Source organism: Gopherus evgoodei, chromosome 2, assembly GCF_007399415.2.
Source record: "Gopherus evgoodei ecotype Sinaloan lineage chromosome 2, rGopEvg1_v1.p, whole genome shotgun sequence".
In the NCBI taxonomy this organism is placed as follows: Eukaryota; Metazoa; Chordata; order Testudines; family Testudinidae; genus Gopherus; species Gopherus evgoodei.
The window spans coordinates 72,538,337-72,545,707 of NC_044323.1; the positions used below are offsets into that span (position 1 = coordinate 72,538,337).

Genomic DNA, 7,371 nt, shown 5'->3' on the forward strand with positions numbered 1-7,371 from the left:
TAGTCTCTAATGTGCCACAAGTACTCCTGTTCTTTTCACAGATACAGACTAACACAGCTGTTACTCTAAAACCTGTGTGAAATGAGATGGTGATCTCAGTTCAGCCTCTACTGGACATATGTCCACCACACAAAAGCCACCATCACAGCTGGCACCAATTTGAAACTGTGATGAATCTGTTAAGCAAGAAACTGCTCTTCCCATCATCCTCCACCCCACTGATCTATGACTCATCAGGGAGGGGGAAGAAACTCTAGGAAAGACTCGGACCTAGGAAGTAACCTAGCACTTGGGGACGTTCCAATAGCGTAGAAAGGCAGGAGCAGCTGGGCAGCTGAATGCAGCAGGAGAGCTGTGTGCAGAGCAGGCTGCAGCAGGAGCCAGGGAATAGGAGGTGACTGTCGGTGTTGCAACTGATGCATTTCCTTGTGGGACTGGTGGGGAAGTAGCAGAGACTGGGAGCCAATTTAGAGGGGTCCCAATGAGACACATCACTAATTGATCCTGGCCTAGAAACCTGCAAGTTGTTGTTATCTCTAGCAGAGGCTGGACTGGATAGGCACCAACCCTGAGGCCTTTACTCAGTAGTGGTCTGCCCACCCCAAAAGTCCAGATAGAAACTGTTATTGTTTAACATTCAATGCAGTGCTTAACTTACTGTACCTAGGGTATTTGTAACCTTCCCCTTTCTACCAACCCTAGTAAAATGGCCTTCATTTACCATATGTCTGCGTCATAGTGCCTACAGGCGCTAGTATCTGAAGTGCCTGTAGAACTTGTCTCTGAGCTGTGATACATCTGGTGCGATACCTTAGAAGTTTGGGTCACCTCAGCACTAGCACCTGTTATAATTATATAACTCTGCTGATGGCCTCTACAAGAAGACAGCAGTTGAATGGACATAGGGACCTAAGTCTAGATATTTAAATGTACTGAGGTGCTGAAAGATGTGGAGAGGCACCTACTGTGATTTTTGAAATTCCCTAGATGCCTAACTCTCATTAAATTCAAATGGGAGAGTGGATCTACATCTTTAGGTGCCTAAATATCTTTAAAAATCTGGTCCCTACATTATTAACCCATGGTTTGGAGCCTCCACATCAAGGCCTAGATGTGTGAGCTGGATGGTGTGGAGAAGTGCGCTGAGCCGTTGCTGGTACTATACCTGTCACGGACAGAGGTCTCTGTGGTGTCCAGTGCTGTCAGTGTGACACTCTTCATGAGCACTGAAATATTTGTCCTTTGGCACCAAAAAAAAAGAGTGAACAAAATTGAGATTATCCTTTGATTCTATGTTGTGTTTCTCTGTGTATCACTGCAGGTTCCAGTGGTAAAGTGAGACATTTCAATGGAAACAAGTGAATCTACTGGAGGGTAAAATCTTTCTTCCCAACTGCAGAAATATGGAGACCTTTTTCAAAACAGCCCTAAGAGGGGAGACCTGGACACCACTCACCTCTTCAGGAACCACTGTTGCTGCTTATAACGTAGTATGTGTATTTTTTGTTTTTTAATTGAGACCTCATTATTTGTTGATACACACTGAAGGGGGCAGAAGCTGGAGATTCAACATGCTGCACCTGGCTGTAAGCTACCTCTGTATTGTCTCAGTGCTGAGGCTACTGGATGCTAGGCTGGTCCCGAGTGCAAGACACTGTAATGATCCTGTTGGCTTGTTACTGAGCACTGTGTTGTCTCCCAGTTCAAGATCCAGTCAGTTGAGCTCTGTAGTCCCCAGAGTACAGGAAAGGGAAGTACAATTTAGCTTAGAGGGAACCAGGCCCAGCAGACAGTTAGAGGCTGCATATGTCTAGGATCAGCAGGCTGGAGACAGCAGCTTGGGAGCCAGCTGCAGAGGGGAAGCTGGGCCATGAGCTATCTAGGCCCTTCGAAGCAGGAGAGCTGGGCCAAGACACACCTGGGCAGGGGTCTACCAGTAGCTGCAGCAGGAAGATACAGGAAGTGGTCTGCCGGTCAGAGGATGGTATGGAGGGGTTACAAGAATCTCTTAGCTTTATATATTTGTGGTGGACTTCCCTGGGGGGCTGGGTTAGGAACTCTTGGGTTTGATCTTTTGTTGTAACTGGTGAAGTCGCTGGGTGAAATCCTGGCTCATTGAAGTCAGTGAGCTTTGCTGTTCATTCACTGGGATGGATATTTCACCCATTGTGCCAAAGGTGTTTCCATTGTTTTGCTTCTGGCAATCATTGCATTGGAATTCTCTGTTACTGAAAATGTGGGAGTGTTTCTGAGCACCCACCACAGGCAAGAGTCTGTGGAGCCGAAAGCTCAGAGCACCCGCAGCACTCAGCTCTGAGCGTGTGGTACACCCGGCACGCTGCCAGATATCAAGAGAGATCAGTGTACCGCAACATGCCCAGCAACACCCGGCAGTCAGCTTGCTTAGAATACGTTAGCCTCAGGGCTGCTCTATCTTACAGCCAGTAACTGGTAGCTCCTGTTGGCTGTTCCCACAGACAGAGGTTAGCTGGAGATTGCCATTTCCTGGCCACACACTCCTTTTACCAAGCCCTTCCCAGAGCAGAGTGAGCTATGCCACCTGGGGATTCCCCACGCCAGATGAATCCATGGTAGTGCAGTGCAGCCTTAAAGGAGGTCATCTAGTCCAACCCCCTGCTCAAAGCAGGAACAATCCCCAGATTTTTTACCCCAGTTCCCCAAATGGCCCCCTCAAGAATTGAGCTCACAACCCTGGGTTTAGCAGGCCAATGCTCAAACCACTGAGCTAATGTTGTTGCAGTGTGAGCCTTAGAGGATCTATTCTTTCCCCAATGTGTGTGCATAAGTAGTGGGAGTTACGTATGCGCAGATTGATGCACATCCTAGCTGCCTCCCATTAAAGTAATGGCAAAATTCTGGTTGATGTGAGTGGGTAAAGGATGCAGCCCTGATGGAAAATGCACCCAACCCAACAGCCTAGAAGTCTGCAAAGCAAGATGTACTTGTCACTATTCATACACTGAAATACAGCATATTGTTTTCAAAGTGTTTAATTGCAGTTGGCATTACTCACCCTACTGCTGGAGGCACCTATCATGCTGGAAAAGGATGTTACTGGTGCTACTTGCAGTGTGTAAACCTAAGGGGTTTGTAAACCAGTTTCCATCATGCTAAAACAAATAGGTTGATAATCAGAAGACAAACCCTGATTGCTATTAAAGATGGGCCAAATGAAAACTAGATTCCATCCCAGCTAAATGTGAGGACCAGTCTTTGTAATGGCTGAGCACCTTCCAAGATGTGCTGAGTGCCCTCACCTGTCCAACTGGAGCTGATGGCACTCAGCAGCTCTTGGAACACAAGTAGCTCTGTGACAGTCAGCAGCGACCCCCTAATAGCTAGTAGTTTTATAATAGCTGGCAACCATTAGGAGAAATTGGACATCTCACGGACACAGTAGCCTGACTTTTGAACTGTCTTCCCTTATCAGTCCTGAGGCAGCTGAAGCTGGTCCTAAGCGGGTTTTTGCCGAGCAGATTGCAGAAGTGCAGGGTTTGCTAACCACCAATCAAATGCTAACGCAACCGAAGCCTGGGTGTGAGTGTGTATAAAGGATTCTTGATTTTTGTATGGAGTAGAGTTTTTTGTACCAAGGTACAGAACTCTCCATTCTTCTGCAGAATAAAGCAACCTTTCCTTATCCCTGTCTGGCTGTCATTGGCTCACAGCTAAGCTGACCCAATATTTTGGTAACAGTGCTCACAAGTTCAGTCCTTGGAAAGTTTGGAGGGATGTAAGGTCAGAAGCCATGCTATGGGGCCAGTCCTGCAAGGTGCTGCGGGCCCTCAGCTCAGATTGACAGCACCTCACCTTATCAGGCCTCACGTAAGGAAGTTTGCACAGTTCTTGCCTACATGTGCTTGGCTCTAACCTGTGCTATTAGCCCCCCACCCCACCTTGTACCTTTTCTGATCACTATACTAAATTCCCCCACATCCATCAGTTGTTGTTTTTTTAAGGTACATAGTCTAGTAAAAGCTTTGAAATGTCAGTTTCCTCAGTGTAGAAATCCCATGTCAAATTTAAAATAAATTTAGACATTACAAAAATATCTCCTTGTTATTCCTTTGACTGGATCATTGCATAAGCCGCAAGATGCAAAGCTGTGCATGAACTGCACTACATTAATTGACGGTAATTATGCATTTAGAGGAGGACTATTAGCTGTTTTTTCTGGCTGGGGATAAGAAGAGACACATAGTTTCATGATTCCATACAAAAGACACTGTTGGGGGGAGAAATGCAATGATTGATGAACCTTTGGAGAAGCATACATAGTTTAGATAAAATAAACAATATGAGCTGCTTCTTGTTATGGGTTAACACCCCATTGAGGTTTGAAAGGTGTGAACTCACCGGCAGTTAACATAACTGTAAGCATAAGCCCTCCTGCCCTGCACTTAAGACAACAGGTGTGGGTGAACTTGTCCAGGAACTTCTGACTGAGAATTGTTTTGAATGGAGGGGTGTATGTGGAGAAAAGAGATCACAGAGAAACTGTGGCCATGTCTATACATACAGTGCTGCAGCAGCACAGATGTAACAATACAGCCATGCCACTGAAGTACATCTGGTAAAGATGCTGTATGCTGATGGGAGAGAGCTCTTCCATTGGCATGAAAAAAACAACTCCACTTTGTCGGTGGGAGAAGCTCTCCTGCCGACATAGCGCTGTATACACAAGTGTTTATGCTGGTGTAACATGTGTCGTGTGTGTGTGTAGGGGGGGAATATTCAACCTCCTGAGCAACGTAACTTTTGCTGACATAGGCTGTACCACTTGGGAAGATAGCCCAAGAGACAAGAACAGAGAGAGGAAGAGGCAAGAAAGCCAAGCAGAAGCCTATAAGTACAGTGTGACCTGTTGTCATAACTTGGCCTACAAACTTACCCCATTTGTGAGCTCAACTGTAAGAAGTGAGTGTAAGTTCATGAAGTATCACAGTACCCTATAACAATGAATGTTGATGGTACAACGGAAACAGACTGAATTAGTCCAAACAAAAAGAACTATTGATATAACTCAAGGATTGTGTTAAGATCATGCCTGGTAAACAAGAAAAGTGTGGAACCAAAAATCAGTGAACCAAAATTGGTGTATGAGAAACTAGGTCTAACTTGTGGATAAAATAATGAGGGGATGGGCTGTTCCACTTATCACTCCTCTTTGTGTCCTTAAAGAAAGACTTGGAGAGACAAATAGACTGCTTGAGTGAGCTCCACCATCGTGGCACTCCACCATCTCCCGGACTTCTTCAAGCTAATCCTGAAAGATGTGCTGACCAGATGGGGACCAATGGGGGTACCAGATGATGTTGCCATGTCCACTGGCTTTGGATAAATCCTGAACACCACTTGCCATGTGAGACTTTTGTCTCTTTCTGTCCCCAGTGTGTCCTTTTCCTTCCCTACCTTATTCTCTTTCTTCTCTCTCCCCTGTTTGTCTAATAAGAGCTTGCCAAGACTGCATATTTTAGAACTTTGCAGTAAGCCTGTGACCACAGAGACAAATAAAATAATGCCCTCAACAGCTTGATGCTGTTAAAAGCATAGGTGGGGAGTGACTTTTTAATCTTGGGAGGCTTACGTGAGCACCGGAAATTTCCTAATGTGGGGGAGGCCACCAGTGCCTAGACTGTAGTTCCATACCCCTGCTCTACTCCACCCTTGCTCTGCCTCTTCCCACTCCTGCTCTTCCTCTTCCCCCATGGCCCTGCCTCTTCCCACCCCTGCTCCATCTCTTGCCCAGAGGCCCCTCCACCCACCGCTTGCTCCTTTCTGCCTCTTATATGCGCCACCCATAGGTAAGAGTTTGCCAGGGTGGCTGATAAGACCATGTGCCATGATTCTGTTTTTCCTACAGTGAGGTTGCACGTGTGAGTCAACCTCAGAGACAGAAGGCTCATTTTCTACATCTGCTGTTCTTCTCTCCCCTTTTATGCGTGTTTATCTTGCTTTGTCATCTTAGGAAATGAAATCAGACTTTAATAACAACAGTTCCAGCCCATTTCAACTCACCTCTTCTCTCCCCCACACCCCAAAAGGAAAGTTATTACCATCTTTGATACCATCGTAAAGACTGTAAGAGCAGCAAAGAGTCCTGTGGCGCCTTACAGACTAACAGACTTATGGGAGCTTAAGCTTTCATGGGTGAATACTCACTTCGCCGGATGCAAAGGCTGTTTCGAACTAGAGGATTTCTTTCTAATAACTGTCTCCAGCTAAAGAGAAAGGGAACAAGGGGTGGTATGAAAACCTTACTTAATGCTTTACATTTCAAATGCTTTAACTGTTGTTTCCCTTCTTTTCTGTTTTTTTAATAAAAGGCTTAAAGGTTTTTTAATGATGTGTTAGCCATGATACTAACAGCCTCTGTATATCAAACCTTGTTTAACACTGTTTAATGTTGGACAGTGCCAGGGTCTTAACACTTTTCGTCCATGTGTTCCATCTAAATTAACAACAGACCCTGGAATAAGCTAGAGAGAGAGTTTTCAGGTCTGGTGTTGGCTAAAGAGGCATGTGGGCTGTAAGCTAAGAAACTGCTCCTTTTGTTCTTGGCTCCTTCTGCATCCGGAGACACAGGACTTCTTACATTCCTTGTAAATAAACAAGATTGCATCAAAGAAAATACTAGACTCCATCATCAATTCCTACTTCCAGCTGAAACATCTTCAGGACCCTGAACTTTGACTAGCTGGTTGGGTCGAAATGGGGGCAATGGAGGTCAACAGAAGAGTTGGAAAAGTGCTTTGAGTCACAGCCATGCTCGATTAGTGGTTGTAAAAGTGACATCTGCTCTGTGCTTTCCTCTTCAGAACACCACAGAGAATACAATTGATATTAACAAGTGTGTCAAGCAAAAATGTTTAACCCAGTTTCTCTGCCTTGCTCAAGAGAATAGGTCTGTCTGTTTATCAAGAACCTACAGAGAACTCAAAGTGACAAATGAAGGAATATTTTGTGGCAGCAGGTTTTTCAGTTGTTCCTGAGAAAATTGCTGTGTTTCGAACGGTGAGCAGTCAGTAGTTTTCCAGATGAGGCCACTCTTGACGAATGTGTTGGGCACTGGGTGAAATATTACAAATGGCAAAGCCATTTTCTGACTGGCCAGCTGGTGATTGGGATTGATGATGTAACACCCATGCACAGACTCCCACCGGTACAGGGCTGGGACTTTAACCACTGAAAACACACAAACAAATTCTCTTGTTCTGACCTTTGGATGGGTACCCCGCCTGCAAAATGAACTAGGGTCCTTTTCTGTGCTCTACAAAGAAGCACTAACCATGCACCAGTTAAATATCAGTTCACTACCTTCCCAAGTGGCACTGCAAATGACCCCTCCTT

General features: G+C 45.4%; 1 long non-coding RNA gene across 1 annotated transcript; it reads left to right on the forward strand.

The window, feature by feature from the left end:
* The first annotated feature begins 330 nt into the window (after positions 1–330).
* Positions 331–6,105, forward strand: LOC115644880. Its single transcript, XR_003998615.1, has 3 exons — positions 331–394; positions 1,322–1,490; positions 5,203–6,105. It is a non-coding gene; the product is annotated as an uncharacterized LOC115644880 (long non-coding RNA).
* Positions 6,106–7,371: the final 1,266 nt, after the last annotated feature.